The sequence below is a fragment of the Lissotriton helveticus genome, chromosome 1_1, assembly GCF_964261635.1.
Source record: "Lissotriton helveticus chromosome 1_1, aLisHel1.1, whole genome shotgun sequence".
Classification (NCBI taxonomy): domain Eukaryota; kingdom Metazoa; phylum Chordata; class Amphibia; order Caudata; family Salamandridae; genus Lissotriton; species Lissotriton helveticus.
The window spans coordinates 1988236301-1988253112 of record NC_136057.1 but is presented as its reverse complement, the minus strand read 5'-3'; positions in this window follow the sequence as shown (position 1 = coordinate 1988253112).

Here is a 16812-nt window from a genome sequence, read left to right as displayed (position 1 = left end):
TCACCTGATCATGTGCGTACTAAGGAAAGTGCTGCATGCAGAACAATTTCTAAGTATGCTATCAAGAATGTGCAAAACATGTAAAAGTCGCCATTTGGAAATGATGAAAAGTTTAAAAGTGTAACTAAAATTATGATTTGTGCTTAGACCATGTTGACCTTACAACACTACATTTATTGCTGAAATTAGAAACATACATATCCACAGTTACACATGCACCCAGAGATGTACTGTCTCCTTTTTAGAACAATTGACCATTCATAAACACTAAAAGGCTCTTGAATCATTTTTAGTATTCACAGTTATAAAGTCTTTGCAATTTTTTTGGTTGACAAAAGTCTTCTGATTTTTAAAATTCATTTCATACGCTGCTCTACAAACAGTAACTTCCTCTTTATTGCAGTCTTCAGACTTGGGGCTCGAAGTAAATGATGATTAGCTAGAGAGCAAGAGGGTGGAGAGTTCCCTAATAGTGGCCATCTTTGGTTGTGTACCAATGAGTAAAGTGCTTACAATGGAAATATTTGATCGAATGAGCCCAAAACTGTTACAGTACTGCTGGAGTTCTAAAGACATAAGATAATATCCCAGAATATGGCCAACACTAAAAGTTTCAAGACAATGTCAGGGTCTACCAGTTTCCAACATAGCCTTTGGCCATTATCCTTGATCACCACATTTAGATTTAATTAGCTGTTGATCTATGTATGACAAATGAAGTATTAAGGCCAATGGATTATAGTCACTTTCAGCTTTAGAAGCAACAAAGCTAACACAAATATGTTCCACCAGATTGCCAGAAACAAATATGTAACCAATAAAACTGAGACAGCCTCTGGAAGTGTATGTGGGAATGAGAAGACCAGATTGGCCAGAAATGTCATTGAGCAGCCAACTCAAGTAGAAACTCGCCTTGACTGTCTGATTTGCAATAAGACAGATTTATCTGTAACTGCATAGCATTAATGAATAACGTCAAGCTCAGAATATCATCCGCCCAATTCTGCATTAAAATGACCTGCAAGGATCATAGTCTTCTGCTATTCCCAGAATTATTAGGAGTAACTGCTTTCTATATATATTGTGATGGCCTATTAGAACTAGTGGATCTGGGAGGGTTAACACAATCATTACAAAATGTTTATTAAAAACATGATGATCATTGATAATTTTGAGGGCCTGGATAATAATTGACCCAGATTCCTCATCCTAAAGAGCACCCACCCACATGATTAGACTTCCTTGCACCCTCCCATCAGTATTGTATGTCTGTGATTGTCCTAGCCTCTTGAAAAAGAATGATGTTTAAGAGTTTTAATATGTTGTATCTAATCTTAATTCAACATTTTTTAGTGAATGCTAGTAACATTCTACAAGATAATGTGTATGTTTCCAGACATCATACCATGTAGAGGATCATCAGTTGCAAGTGGATCAGCAGTAAGGGGTGCAACATGAGCGTGGTAATGAGTGGTCATGACTCCAAAAACAGATCTGTTTGATAATGGTAATGTTTAAACAACAAAAGAGTGTAATTATTGTAATTACAACCCAGAGAAAATGAACACAGGAATACAAATCCAACTAGGTATGTATAGAAGGCCCTCACTCACCAACCTGGTTGGTGACATGCTTCATCATTGGGCCCCACCGGGAGAGGCTGAATGCCTCCCCAGTGTGCTACAACGCTAGATTTACTGCGGAGCAGGTTTTTCAATTGGACATATTAAAAACTATGTGTAGGAAGAAAGCCAAATATATTGTTTGGCTGCTTCCTTCTAATTATAATCGGGTCAACATGTTTCTGCCATGTATGGTGTAAATTTACCAGGAATTCTTCAGGACCAAAGGAGGACGAGACCTCGGCGGTATGGGCGCGCTAAGGCCCACCCTGACCTGAGGGCGTGTGTGTGCAAAAATAGTATAAAAAGTGCAAGAGAAGGAAAAATCCTTTCTAAGGTAGCCTCAATCTCCGAGGAACCAAAATGCACTTGTAGGGTGAGAAAATGTCACACCATGGGTCACGGGAGGGGGGTGGTGGCGAAATTGGCACACCGCCCTCGTCGGCAGGCACCCACTGGTAACCTGCTTCCAACCCTCTGAAACCGGACCCCGAGGATAATAGGTAATTAGGTAATGGTAATGGTCAGTTATTGGAATCCAATGAGGCTAGAGAAGAATATCTGTTAGAGATGGGAAGGAAAATGGTAAAGTGTAAAAATGAATGGATGTGCTTTTGCCAGACTGATTTCATGTATTGGGGGAAAAACAAGGGAGATTTATAAAAGTATCTTAGGGCCACTGCTTTGGTCTGGAAGTTAGAGCAATGTTCTCTACAAATGACAGCCAACCGTTCTCTCAGTTGGAATGGGAAGTTAACCACCACACAGTCACCATCCACTGAATGTGGAGAATTTCTAATCCATAATCCATGTACCATGACTCACCGTTAAACATCCTCAAACATAATTCTAATCCTCTCACATATTGGATTGTAACCAATGCATAGTCTTGTTTTTTAAATGCACAAAGACTTCCCTCTGGGAGTGAAGCAGAAGTGGAACTCTAACCAACATCATAATATAGAGAGTACCTTGTGGAGATTATAGATGGGTAGGGAGCCTACTAGTGTTACTTTTATAGGTGTAGATGTTCAAATTAAGTGTTGATACTAAGCAGCAACTATATATAGGTAGCATCATTACAAGTGATGGGCAAGATTTGTGTGGTTGGTGTCAAGTGGGAGATGGTGATCTATTGGACATGGCTTAGTCGTCATCTTCAGGAAACCATCATACAACATAGCGGTTGCTGATTAATATGGATCCAAGATTCATTAACAGTCAATATTTCATCTATACTTTTAAAGATATGAGTAAATAGACTTTCAATACTAACTGTCAGACTTTACATACAGGAATCAAGATTACTTTTGCTTTTTAATACTGCTTGACTTTCCATAAATGAAAGAGAATTACAATTGATAGCCAATGTGCTTGCTTTCGAACAACACACTTCTCAGTAATACCATGTTTATTGGTTATGATAAGTAAACAAGCAGAAGTGATTAGAGTTTGATTTTCCTGAGGGGGCTTGGGGACTTCAGTGTTTCAACAATAGAATTGCCTGCAGATATTGCCCCATCCAAGACATCAAGGTTTTCAGGTGGATAGCTCGCTATTAAGGAAGACATGGACTGAGAAGAGACCGCCTTGAGACAAGCCCTATATACAGCATTGACACATACTTCAGTTTGGTCAAAGTTATTGTTAATATCCCCAATAGAAGCACGCTCTACAAAACTCTAAATGAACAGAGATAGATGTTGCTTCATAAAGTGTTGGTCATGAGGCTATTGGGAGGAAGCCTTATTTTTTGCCCATCTTTGTTAAGGGAGCCAACAGTCCCAGAGAAGGGGGGAGAACCTGTACAGGAACCAAGAACGAGAATACGGGGCCCAACACAACCCTGTGTATCTCTCACAAGCTTCAGTGAAGTCTGCCCTTGGCGCTGCAGAAGCCTTTGTTGACTTTAGGGCCTGATGCAATGTTATTTGCCAGAGGATTACGGGGCCTTTTAGTACTGTAGTCCCCATGAGTTACTGCAAGACCTAATCTACCTGCCTCATTAAAGTCTGTGTCCTAGGGCTCTCTTTTGCCACCACAAAAAAAGACTGTATCCAACGCAAGTGTCCTTGGTCTCTTTTGTGACTGACGTGTCATTAGTGGGTAGGGCAGGCAGTCGCTAGGTACTCTGGGTACAGTAATTCCCTTGAGTCACCGCAAGGGCTTCTGTGCTCCCTATGTTAAAATCTGTGTCCTGGTACTCACCTCCACCCCATAAAGAATTGCTTATCACATTCCTCAGTCCAAGAAGGCCACTTTATAGCTTGCAATGGGAAAATTCCATTGATGTGCTAAAACTAACAATCCAACAAATATTGATCAATAACAAATGTATTATGTAAATATGTATAGCACCTTTACCTAATGTCCATCCTTTGCTCCTGATCTCTTACAAACTAATACATCTCTTTCTGTCACGTAACTCTACCTACTCCCTTTGTTCTTTCTTCTAGTCATTTTGATTAGGTCTCGGCCCGGCGTTGGAGCGCGCATGCGCTCCTCGCCTGCCAGAGCTATAGTAAACATTAGAAAGAAGGGGACTTAAATCCACCCCCGTGTCCGAATCGTTTATGATTTGCATGCGTCCTGATTTATGTTTAATTCTGGATAATAATTAGCTGGATGTCATTTTTGTTAACGCCCTTACAGTTTTGGAATGCAGCCCATCTCGACAAGCGTATCTGTTTTCACTCAGCCCAGACACAAATACAAGCAGCTGAATGAAAACAGATGGCAAGAGTTTTTTTTTCTCTTTCTGCTTCACGGCTATTGTGAAGATTTTTCTTATCTGCTTGTTAACAAGCAGATAAGAAACGTCTTCACAAGGGCTGTGACGCAGACAGCCATGGCGCACAGGCAATAGAGGGAAAAAAACACCGCTTCAACAGACTGATCTCAAATCTGAGGGCAGGCAGGTTTTCAAATTTACTTTGACACACGTAAAAGAGCACGACTTCTATCCCCTGCCTTTTATTATTTCATATTGATAAACAAACCCTCCCTTCCTTTAAATTTCCTTCGGAAAAGCAGCACTGCAGCTGTCCCGCATTTCAGAAAATTATGGTGGCAGAGCAGCCTTGTTTTTCTCTGAAAGAAAGTCAGTGCAAGTTAGTTTGGAGTGTTGCACCCACACTCATCCCGTACCACATGGTAAGCAATGCTTCCAGTCCCGCTTCCTGACAGTACCTCCGTTACCAAAAGGAAACCCATTTGACAGATTCTGCACAAGACTACAATTGTTTTATGAAACTGATTTGCAATACGTGATGCAGTGAAACTTGAAGATTTAGCCTGTAATATGTGTGGTACAGAAATGAAATTAATAAAAATAAATTAGAAGGATAATAAAAATACCTATGACTGCCTTTTTGTTTCGTGCTCCAGTATGCTCAGTAATGTTTGAGAAACCTAACCCTCACTGAATGAATACTTTTGAAATATAACTAAATAACTAACTTGCCATATTGGCAGGGTCCCGCACGTGGTAGTAATCTGAGAATGGCTGCATGTCTTCTCACCTTCGAATTTGTTCTGCTTTTTTAGAGCACTTATAGCGCCTGTGCCTCCTTGGCAATTTTAAAACTAGCATCCTGTGCTCCATCAGAACATTTTATTGTTTAAAAATGTCTTTATTTCTGCTGCCTGTTCAGTAGATATACAGTATCCCCTATAGATCATAATATCGAAATTTTAAATAACTATGAATTTTGTGTAAATAAGTAGAATTTGACTGCTTTATTTTTTCCAGGAAAGATACGGCTCCTAAAATTCAGAAATTATGTGGGAGCATCAAAGGCAACAGTTTGGGTCAGATCAAAGCATTTTCTGCTTAGATGGATAAGGCCCAATGTAAACAATGGATGAAGCCTCAGCAGGCGACGTTCTTTCCTTCCATGTAGCACGCCGTCCGCGCTTTCAATTTATTTTTTTTTTTTTTTTAAAACCTTTATTGAAAGACAGGTATAAGTACAAGCGCTGGCCCACAACCGCAGGGGCCGGCCGCAAAGTCAGGAGAGTCGAAAAAATAAAGCAATGTATACGACAGGATGAATACAGGATGGAAGCAAAAAAGTCATGACATCGCCAGCGCCAGGATAAAGAGGTTTCATTTTACATTTTACATTAATAAAGGAGGCAGCAACCATATCTACCAGCGCGTCATGCAACATATAGCAAAAAGAAAAATGGGGGGGGGGGCGGGAGGGAACAACCCCCCACGCAGGCAGATGACACAGTAGAGCAGAGCCCAAAGACCTCACACGCCCATAACAGGCGCGAAATAGACAAAGAATACCAACAAACGAATAAAGTGGACGCCATACGTACAGCCCACCCACCCCGAAAAAGGAGAAAGTGCAGACGCTTACGAAACAAAGGAATAAACACCAAGGGACACCGCCCACCCCCTGAAAAAAGGCAAAAAGGGACCATAGAATAAAACAAACTAAAACAACAAACACCCCCCCCACCCTACATCACTGTAATGGCTACGGTCTACCCCACTAAACAGCGTGCCTGTCGCCCAGAGTCACCCGAAATATAGAAAGAAGAAAGGGAATAATAACAAGGAAAGAGAGGGGACAAGAAAGAAGGGAGAAGAAAGGGAAGAAAGAGAGAAAGAGAGGAGAGGAGCCAGCGAACGAGACATAAAACACCACCCCCCCGCAACAATAATGCAAAAAACAGGATGTAGAAAACACTGCAGCGTGAAAACAGGAGGAGGATCAATTCCAGGCAACCCGGTTCCCACCAGTCACTAATACACCTTCCACCCCTGGTTCAGGACAAGCAGCAAACAGTAAGGCAAATACAGGAGTGAAGCATTAATCAACAGAGGTCAAATAATCTGGACGCAAGAAACAATCCCAAACCCCGGTCCATCAGCCCAGCAGCCAACAACAGGAGAAGCACCCTAGCCCTGACCCGAACGTGGATATACCCCCAGATGCGCTTCCCAAGAGAGGCCCGCCCACCGCAGAACAAAGGAGCAAAATGGCGAGAGGAAAGACGACAACAATATGAGAGCACAAAATGGCCACGATGAATCACCAGGGAGTCCGTCAAGTATAGCAGAATGGTCCATAATAACACCAGGAGCACATGACGTTGTAGGCAGTGTAGGCAAGAGGCACAGTGCAGGAGGAGAAGGCAGCCGCAGCACCACAGACAGTTCTCGAGGCACACACGATAAAGAGTCCGGCCACAATGTTGCACTCTTCACTGAAAGGGGAAACAAAGTATCTCGGGCGGAGTCGTCAAGCTGGTGATCTTGGGCGGCAGCAAAATCGACAGCGAGCTCAGATGTATAGCAGGCAGGAGAAAGCGCTGTCGCCCCATCCATTGAAGGTGGTGGCAGGCGGCAGCTTTGCAAACCCGGGTCATTAGCGCCCCACCTCTGTGTAGACGCCATGTCGCCCAGCTTGTCCCCCAAGTCCCGGTAGCAATGGCGCACATTTGCACGGAGGATGCACAGGGCTGCCAGGACAGTGCCAAGGGTAATCTTAGGCTGTAGTCCCTGGACCTCATGTCCCCGGGGAATCTCTCGAGTTTCGGGCTCTCCTGTAGACAGGGCAACACTGGTCGCTGGCGTGGACGGGCGCATCACCTCACAAAACATGGCGGTGTACAGAGCCATTGTGACCAATCTCCACGACGTTCACCGGGCCAAGGAGAGAACCAGCGCACCCCCTTTTAGCCGCCGGCGGAGCATCCCGCGCCGTGCCCAAGAGACATTCTGTGCAGTTCAAGCGCCCCTCGGCAATCCCGGGCAGCGAGGCGTGGGGTCAATAAGCTACATGCGACCCAAAATGGCCGGACAGTCCTCTCCCCGTACCCTCCGCCTCGAACAAAGGCTCTGTTCCGATGGGGATCTGCAGCTCCGTGCGCGCTGCCCTCTCTCCGTACGCCTCGCGTCTGAATAGGTGGCTGGGCTCGGGCAGCGCCTCGCAAGGGTCTCGTCGGTGTCTCAGCAGCCAGCGCCAACGGAGCTCTCCGGCCGGCAGCAGGTCTCAGGGGCACGGCAGGAGGAGCCCACGTAAGCGGGGTCCGGGGCCGCGAGCTAGGAGGCAAATATCTTCGGCTGCCGGGCAGGCCGAGGGTCCGGGAAAGCGCTGTCAGGATCAGCGCCGCTTCGCACACAATCTACCATCGATTGCGCCAGGATTAAAATCAGGATGCCAGCGCGGCAAGAAAGGACTTGCGGAGCCGGGAGCCTACAGGTCCGCTCCGGTCGCCATCTTGGCTCCTCCCCCCCGCGCTTTCAATTTTAAAGCTGCTTTCAAAGATCTAAGAAGCCCCCCCACCCTCCCTCCGCCATGAGCCATGCCAGTGACTTGACGTGTCACCCGGGTACTTATTATGCAGATTGGGTGTCTGCATAACAGCTGGACAGGTAATACTGCCACATACACCAAACTGCACGGGCATGATTTACTTACGCACAACATTTACCCGATGTACAGCTGCAGTGTCCCCGCATCAAGTTGGACACCTCCGGCCAGTAAAGTTTTTTTTAAATTCTTTACACTTTGCATTCTGGAACTTGTAGTTCCGCATTCTCATCCTAATCATAAACTCTCATGTCCCAAAAAGCAGAATATTGTTGTCCACCTTGATCAGTATCTTGACAAAGGTGACACGGGGCTACATACCGCTACTACCAGTGACGACACAAACGTATTGTTTACTAATGCTTAGAATAATATGTTCGAATATTATCTACATTATTAGGACTCATTTTCATGAATCTCTTAAGGATTGAAGACTGAATTCCTTTCTTTTGTTGACTCTTGGGAACAGACCCTTATTTGCCGCCACTACCACCATTACCTGTACTCCTGTACTCCTCTCATTGCCTGTGCTGGTCACTGCAATCCTGTCAGCGGCTCCGTGGGGGCTGTGTGAAGGTGAGGGGCGTGAGTAACTATCTGGCGCTCTCCTGCTGGTCTCCCCCGCTGCCGTTGCACTCTAAGCTCCGTGCACAGCCGCCGAGGGGGGAGACCACAATCCCCACCACTCCCCGCGGCTGACCTGAGCCCGCCCACCAAGGACTTCGCGCCAGGCGGCGCTTTAAAATACGGAGAGAGGTGCTATAGAGCGGGTGCTTTCTTTTGTTGACTCTTGGGAACAGACCCTTATTTGCCGCCACTACCACCATTACCTGGACTCCTGGACTCCTCTCATTGCCTGTGCTGGTCGCTGCAATCCTGTCAGTGTCTCCGTGGGGGCTGTGTGAAGGTGAGGGGCGCGAGTAACTATCTGGCGCTCTCCTGCTGGTCTCCCCCGCTGCTGTTGCACTCCGAGCTCCGTGCACAGCCGCCGAGGGGGGAGACCACAATCCCCACCACTACCCGCGGCTGACCTGAGCCCGCCCACTAAGGACTTCGCGCCAGGCGGCGCTTTAAAATACGGAGAGAGGTGCTATAGAGCGGGTGCTTTCTTTTGTTGACTCTTGGGAACAGACCCTTATTTGCCACCACTACCACCATTACCTGGACTCCTGGACTCCTCTTATTGCCTGTGCTGGTCGCTGCAATCCTGTCAGTGTCTCCGTGGGGGCTGTGTGAAGGTGAGGGGCACGAGTAACTATCTGGCGCTCTCCTGCTGGTCTCCCCCGCTGCTGTTGCACTCCGAGCTCCGTGCACAGCCGCCGAGGGGGGAGACCACAATCCCCACCACTCCCCGCGGCTGACCTGAGCCTGCCCACCAAGGACTCCACGGCAGGCGGCGCTTTAAAATACGGAGAGAGGTCCCCCGTCGCGGGACGCGCACGGGGTCAGTCGGGCTAAGCCCGGGAAAGGGCGGGCCCTCTTAGGCCCTCAGAGGCCGGAAGAGACTGGGCTGGGTCCGAGATTCTGGCCAAATTTTCTCCGACGTACCCTGGAACTGTAAGAATCTTTACTCTATTTAGCGTACTGCACTCCTTTATATCGGGATACCTTGACATTGGCTAAAAATTGTAACATAATTTAGACCCTTGGACTGTAGATATTTGCCTCTGGTGTATTTTCCTTTTCTGCTCATGCATAATCAGCCTAGCTAAATAAATATTTCCCTGTTACCTGGTGACCCTTGAAAAATGACACGTGAAACAAGAAGTAAGGAGCAGCTGGAGGGACTAAGTTGACGGGAACCCTTGATGATTTTATAGTACGCACAAATTCCTTGATAGATCAAGGAATTGTGCTTATGGAGAGAAGGGTATCCCAAGATCTTGCGTGTGCAAAGAGGTCGTCTATGGGCCACATTGCTGAGGCTCGCAGTCCGGAAAATGCAACAAGTAATACCACCTCTTTGCAGACACACGCGGTGTACTGCACTTCAGGATTCTATCTCTTATGATTCCCAGGGCTTGCCACCATCGGGAAATACTTTGATAACCACACAAATAGATATCCGGGCTGAAAATAGTAATAATGAGATGAGAGGGACAAGGGAGGGAGCAATCCCCCAAAAAAAGAATACTAAAAATAATAATATATCCTCCAAGAAGGCAAATCCGGTAACTGTGACTAAATTTAGTGATGATATCAGCAAAGAACCAGCGAGGGGAGTTTCTGGGGCAGTTATAGGGAAAGAAGTGGTTAGTTCCAGAACCCTGCTAATGACTATCCCAGACGATACCATCTTAGATGACACTTTGGCTGATATTTTTAATAACAGCACTACAGCCAACACTACAGCTAATAGTATAGGTAGCAGTGTAAATAGGGAAGACTTATTAATAACTACATTGAAGACTCTAATTAAATCTTTATTGTCTTCCCTAGAAAAGAAGCTTCTGGCAATAGAAACCCAACTAAATGAGCTACATAAGGATATAAAAGTCCTGCATACTACTCAGGCAAAAAAAGTAGCCAAATCAACCTTACCTGCTAACAAACTTCAAAAAATAGATAAGAACTTAACTGAAGGAAAAAAAACAGTTCCTAAAACCCCATTGCTAAACCTTCCACGCCCCGATACAAGTAAAACGTGTGTAAAATCCACTCCGGCCACTGAGACTAAGACCAATATACCAGACACCCAAAATGTTCCCACCTATAGTACAGACAAAGTCCATCAAGATAGGACTGAAAAGCGCAGAAGTATTAACTTACCACCAGAAGCATGCCCATATGAGGTAATCCTAACTGGGGTTCCTGAATTGGCTCCCCAAGTTACGGAACCCTTCTGGGCACTTAAAAACAAGGTGCTTCACTGGCTAAATTCCAATCACCCTCTCCCACCAACAATAACTAGCAACATTTTAATGCTACAGAGGGCTCCCTGGGTAGGACAAAATAGAAAAAGCACTCAAGGAGACTGCGTGGTGGTAACTTTTGACAACCCCCGAACAGTGGACCATATCTGTCTGGGGGCATTGAGAGAAAATGGAGCTACAATTGTGGCAAGACCGCTCTCTTTTTTCTACATGCCAGCACAGCAATCAGACAATAGATGGAGTTTGATGAGAGGCACTAATTATCCCAGGGGAGGGCGGGGGCATGAAATGCTTGGGGACGTAAATCAAAATGTTTGGGGAGGGGGGTAAACGATGGCTGGACTCTAATACAGCGAAGGGCTGGTAGAACACACCATGGTGACCGACAGCAATATGCAGAATGGATGGGCCCACAGTATGTGCCATCCACCATATCTTGTTATAATCGGTTTAGTGAATTAGAGGCTGTGGACTGACGCTCAGCGTACGAAGAGGCCCCACAGTCCTCTCCATCTCCATCCACTTTTAATAGACCAATGGACACTAGTGTAAAGCAGGAAACTCTTGATATGAGTATACAAAAGGCAAGCGATAACAGGGTACTAAATGGAAATGAAACTATTAATATGACAGATAGCTTGCTGGGGGAGAATAATACCTTTAAAAATGGAGTAGATACCAGGGACAACGGTAACTATACCGTGGTAGGTGCTGATACCCATAGAAAAATCATACCTGTAAAATACGAGGAGGAAATGGAAAATATCAGTATGGATGATACAGCTGTGCACCAAAATAAAGATATGTGCACCTTGATGTTTTGGAATGTGGCAGGCCTAAAACAGAAAACCACTAATCCCTCCTGGGAAACTGTCATAAATGGCCTGGATATTTTGGCTGTTCTAGAAACTTGGGCTACAGATCCCATATATCTAAATGGTTATAAAACATACTGTACACCGGCAATAGGAGGAGCCCATGGGAGACCCAAGGGGGGTTTAACCACGCATCTCTCAAACTGTTTAGTGTATGAGAAGGTACGTTTTTACTCTAAATGTAGTTTCTACCATAAACTAGCGATAGATACTAAAGGAGGACCGAGTATCATTATTATACATTTCTATAATAATATTCCAGGTAATGCGACTCGGGATATACTGAAAATGTTAGCTAATGACTTACAATGTGAGATAGACAGCAAGGAGAAGGAAGCAATGATTTTATGGGGGGGGTTTAACTGTCCATTATTCAAAAAAGGCCAAAAAGGCATTTGTGGTTTAATGATAGAGCAGGACATTAATCTCACACATTTTAATCATACTCAAATTGGGGATCTGCTAAATGAGTTACTATTTGATTATGACTTGGGTTACATAAATGAAATGGCTCACCGGCCAACACCATTCGTGCCAACATTTATTGGTAGGGGAGCATCTACCACTATTGACTTTAGCCTCTGCTCAAATGGTTATGGTCATAGGATAGGTAGCTTTAAGATTCTGGACTCACCAATGAGTGACCATTTACCTCAAATATTTGAGATTGAGAACCCTTTTCAGGCAAAGCGTAATGATCAGCCCCTAACACAGGCTGCCCCAGATGTGGTGCTAGGGAGGCAAAATGGGTATATACTCAAATGGAGTAAGGTAGTCCCGGAGGAATTCCTAAAAAACCTGGTAAATATCTGTGCCGATAGTTTTAAAATTTGCCTGGATGAAGACTCTAAGAGCGAATCCATAATTGAGCATTTTAACATCATTGCTTCTATTATTAAAGAGAATCTGAAAGTGGTGTTAAGAAATGGGTCTAAGAATAGTACAAGATGGTTTGATAGGACATGTACCAAGGCCCTTACAGATCTTAAACATGCAATCCACCAGGTGCCCCGGGATCCTTCTCAAATAAGAAATTTAAGGAAATGCTATAATCAGGCATTGACAAATAGGAAGAATGCCATAAAAAGGGTGGCTTGGGAAGAACTATGTGCAGCCTCACAATCTAAAGATATGTCAGCTTTTTGGAGGGTGGTGAATGCCCCCCTACTCTACGATAACACTAAAGCCCGCATGGAAATTGCGATTAATGAAGATGATTGGGTTGCACATTTTTCCACCCTTTACAAGTCCCTAGATGAGACTGCCGACATAGGACTGAGCATAACACATGAGAAAGGGGACGAGATACAAAAGTTGGTGGTAACTTTACCCGAAGTCCTAACGAGTCTGGAAGCCACAAAGGGCGGAAAGGCGGCTGGTCCAGACAGGATTCCGGCAGATTTGTACAAAACTAATAGTGAAATCTGGGCCCCGATGCTTGTACAGCTTTTTAATGCAGCCTTAGCAAAGGGACTGAGTTTATCATGGTTTACATCAATCATTGTTCCCATTTATAAGAAGGGAGATAGACAAAACTGTGCTTGTTATAGGCCAATATCCCTTCTTGATTCATCTATAAAGATCCTTGGCAGAGTTATTTTAGCCAAATTACAAAACTGGGCAGAGGAAAATGGGGTAATAAGTGACCTACAATTCGGATTCCAAAAAGGCATAGGAACAATTGAGCAGGGCCTAAATTTGTTTATTATCCAGCAAAAATATACAATGATAAAAAGGGAGCGTTTATATCTGACGTTCGTCAATCTTACATCGGCTTTCGACTGCGTGTCTCATATTAAATTATGGGATCTGATGATAAGTTTGGGCGTGGAAGAGTCGATTATCCGATTCCTAAGGGAGTTTTATTCAGGGGCCACTGCTACTGTTCGTTACGGAAAAGGGGGGGAATGTAGTAGGTCTTTTGGGATAGGGCGTGGAGTACGCCAGGGGTGCGTTTTGGCACCCTTTTTATTCCTTATCTACATAAATGGCCTGGAGGGTTGTCTGCTGCAAGAGTGCGGGGACATGCCTAGGGTTGGAAAAAGATCTATCCCTGCACTCTTGTATGCAGACGACTTTGTGCTAATTGCCCATACCCCCATGGCCCTGCAAAAATTTATAACATCTTTTAACAGGTTTATGCTCATTTTGGATTTAAAAATTAACTGTAAATGTAAATGTATTTCGATTTATATAGCGCACATTTCACCCAGGAGTCTCAAGGCGCTTGCTTAGGGAACCCGTCCTGGTATTCCCCTGTGAGAGATACCCCGGCAGGGTATTCACAAGGTGAACGCCAGGCATCCCGCCGCGAGGGGCCGTAGTGGAGATTAAGCAAGCTATTGCCCAGAGACGCAGAGTGTGACCCCGTGAGTCGAGTAGGCACCGGAGCAAGAATTGTCGAGTCCGTGGAATTTTTGAGCCCGAGACCCGCCGAGGCGGGGAATCGAACCCTGGTCCACGGCTGATCTCAGCTTCTGGGTCTGCCGCCTCTAACCACTGTGCCACACTTCTCCACTGTAGCAAGACTTTTTCCATGAACTGTGGCATACGTGCTGAAGCAAATGAAAACGATGTATGTAAATAATGCTCCTCTGGAAAAAACATCTACCTTTCCTTATTTAGGAATCCTGTTCCACGAGACTGGTTCTTGGACAAGTGCGGTGAAGGCAAGAACGCTCTTGTTCTCTAAGACAATAATGGCCTTAAAGAGTTTTATAAAAAACTAGGGAAAAAAACGATTAGGGAAATTTTAACTATTTATAATGCAACGTGTGTATCTGTGGCTTTGTATGGAGCAGGACTCTGGGGGTACTCCAATATAAAATCAGTCCAAACAGTGGAAAATAAATTCATGCGGTATATCCTGTCCGTACCGGAAAGCACAGCGACGTTTATTTGTCATGCTGAGCTGGGGTTGCCGTATATTTCAGATACAATCAGAATCCAGCCCGTTCTTTTGTGGTACAGGGTATGGACTACAAATGAGTGTGTACTAAACCGTGCCATACTCCGGGACGTGCTAAAACTTGAAAATGTAAATGGTCTCAAATGGTTAAATTACGTTAAAACTTTTCTGACGGAAATTGACCGCTTACAATATTATGAGGATCCATCTACAATGGTACATATCTCTAAAAAACTACTGAAAAAACTGTGTATGGAGTACCTGAGTGGAAAAAGATTGTTAGAGGAAACTAAGAAAAAGACAGTTTCCTCACATCAGTTGATTTTAACCGGAGACAAATTGCAGCCATATTTAAGCCTCCCTATGTCTAACTATGATAGATTTCTTCTCACACGTTTCAGATTTAATATTGTTTTTAGACTACTTACTTTCCCTGAAATGAACTCTTGGTCAAATGAACTGTCTTTGTGCCCTTGTGATGAACTATCCACACAATCTGATATTCATGTTTTATTTTTTTGTAAATTTTATATCCTGCCTCGTAGGAAATTTATTGTCCCTATCCTAAAAGAGATGAATTTTAATAGATGTCGCCCAGCATTTTTAGAACTGCAAAAAATGGACACTGTTTTTATTGTTGCCTCATTATCAGAGTTTTTTAGATATGTTTTTAAATACCGGAAATCAATTTGCATGGATGAAATTTAAATTGTGTATACTATGGAGACCAAGAACTGTGACAACTTTTCCTCTCATAAATAGCTGTCTTATTAATCACTGTAAATGCATTTTATTTTCACTTGCTGCTTTTATGGTTATTGACTTTTTTAACGAATAAAGTACTTTTTGACTGAATTCCTGAGATTCGAACCGGTGACCTGCGTTATAGAGTTTGGGCGCTTGCTCTTTAACCCACTGAGCTGTGTAACTGGTTAAGAATAGCTTCGCTCGAGAGATGCACAGTGGCCTCTAGGAATGGTTTGAAAATGAGAAATGTTTTCCTCGACATTTCAGGCAAAGGCGCTGCATCCCCTGAATGTGTCAACCTTGGAAGATGAAAGGCAGAAGCAGGGAAAGCTGCTGTTTCAGGAAAGAGGATAAAATTAAAGTAGCGCTTTAACTGGCCTACTCTGTAAATGGCGTTAATGTGTTTGCGCATGAGTGAAACCATCCTTGTCAATTTGCGGCCACTGTTTTGCTTTATTTGGTTATTTTCCCATATTTAGAGCCTTTTTTTCTTCATTTATTTACCCCTTCAGTCCTGAGGCTGCATTTTGGAACAAAAATGGCAGAGAAAGACATTTTCACAAAAGTGTTTCTTTCTTTTTTTAATCCATTTCACAGTTTATCGTATGAAGGGGATGAAAGAAGAACCGCTCGCTGAAGTCACGGTTTTCCTTCAGCAAGCTTGGACGAGGGAGGACATGGGGCTCCAAGGACCACCTCGCCTCTCCTGCCCCCTTTCACCCGAGCTGGCAGGACAGGAAGAGGTGACAAGCGCCATGCGGACACAACTCCCCAGCACTCCGCCCACCTGCCAACAAACATCTGCAATGCAATAGGTCTTGCATTTGCGAGAGTCTAAGCTGTTGGCATTGAAAATGACAATTACTTTTATTTATGTTTTAAAAATCAAAACGTAAATAAAAAGCATTGTCATTTACAATGCCAATAGCTCAAACTCTCGCAAATGCGAGACCTATTGCATTGCAAATGCTTGTTTATTTTTTATACATGTGTCCCTCTATGCAAGACATTTTTGTAATCCAATATCCTCCTAATTTTTGTTATTGTTTACTTCAAAGTTCTTTGGTAGCCTGTGTGCAGGTCATTGTATAGTACTAGTTTTTATGTCGCAAAACACTTCATGACTGTCAGATGTGATCTGTCCTTGCCAAACACAGGGAACTACAGATGGACCAAAAATATTTCACGCAATTCTTCTTTATAGTTAAATTCAGGAAATTCCTTAATTAGTATTGTCTTGGTTCAACATTTCTTATATCGTTTTAAAGTAAAAAATGTAACTGTTCAATTTAACTTCAATTCCATTCGAAGCAGTGAACAGATTTTAATTCAACAAGCAATTATGTGTTCTCGCTGTAAAATTAGATGGGCACTTTAAAGGATGAATGCAAAATTGCTACAACCCAAAGCTCCAGAATAAAATGCATTGTGATTCAAATAGTAAACCTTTAATCT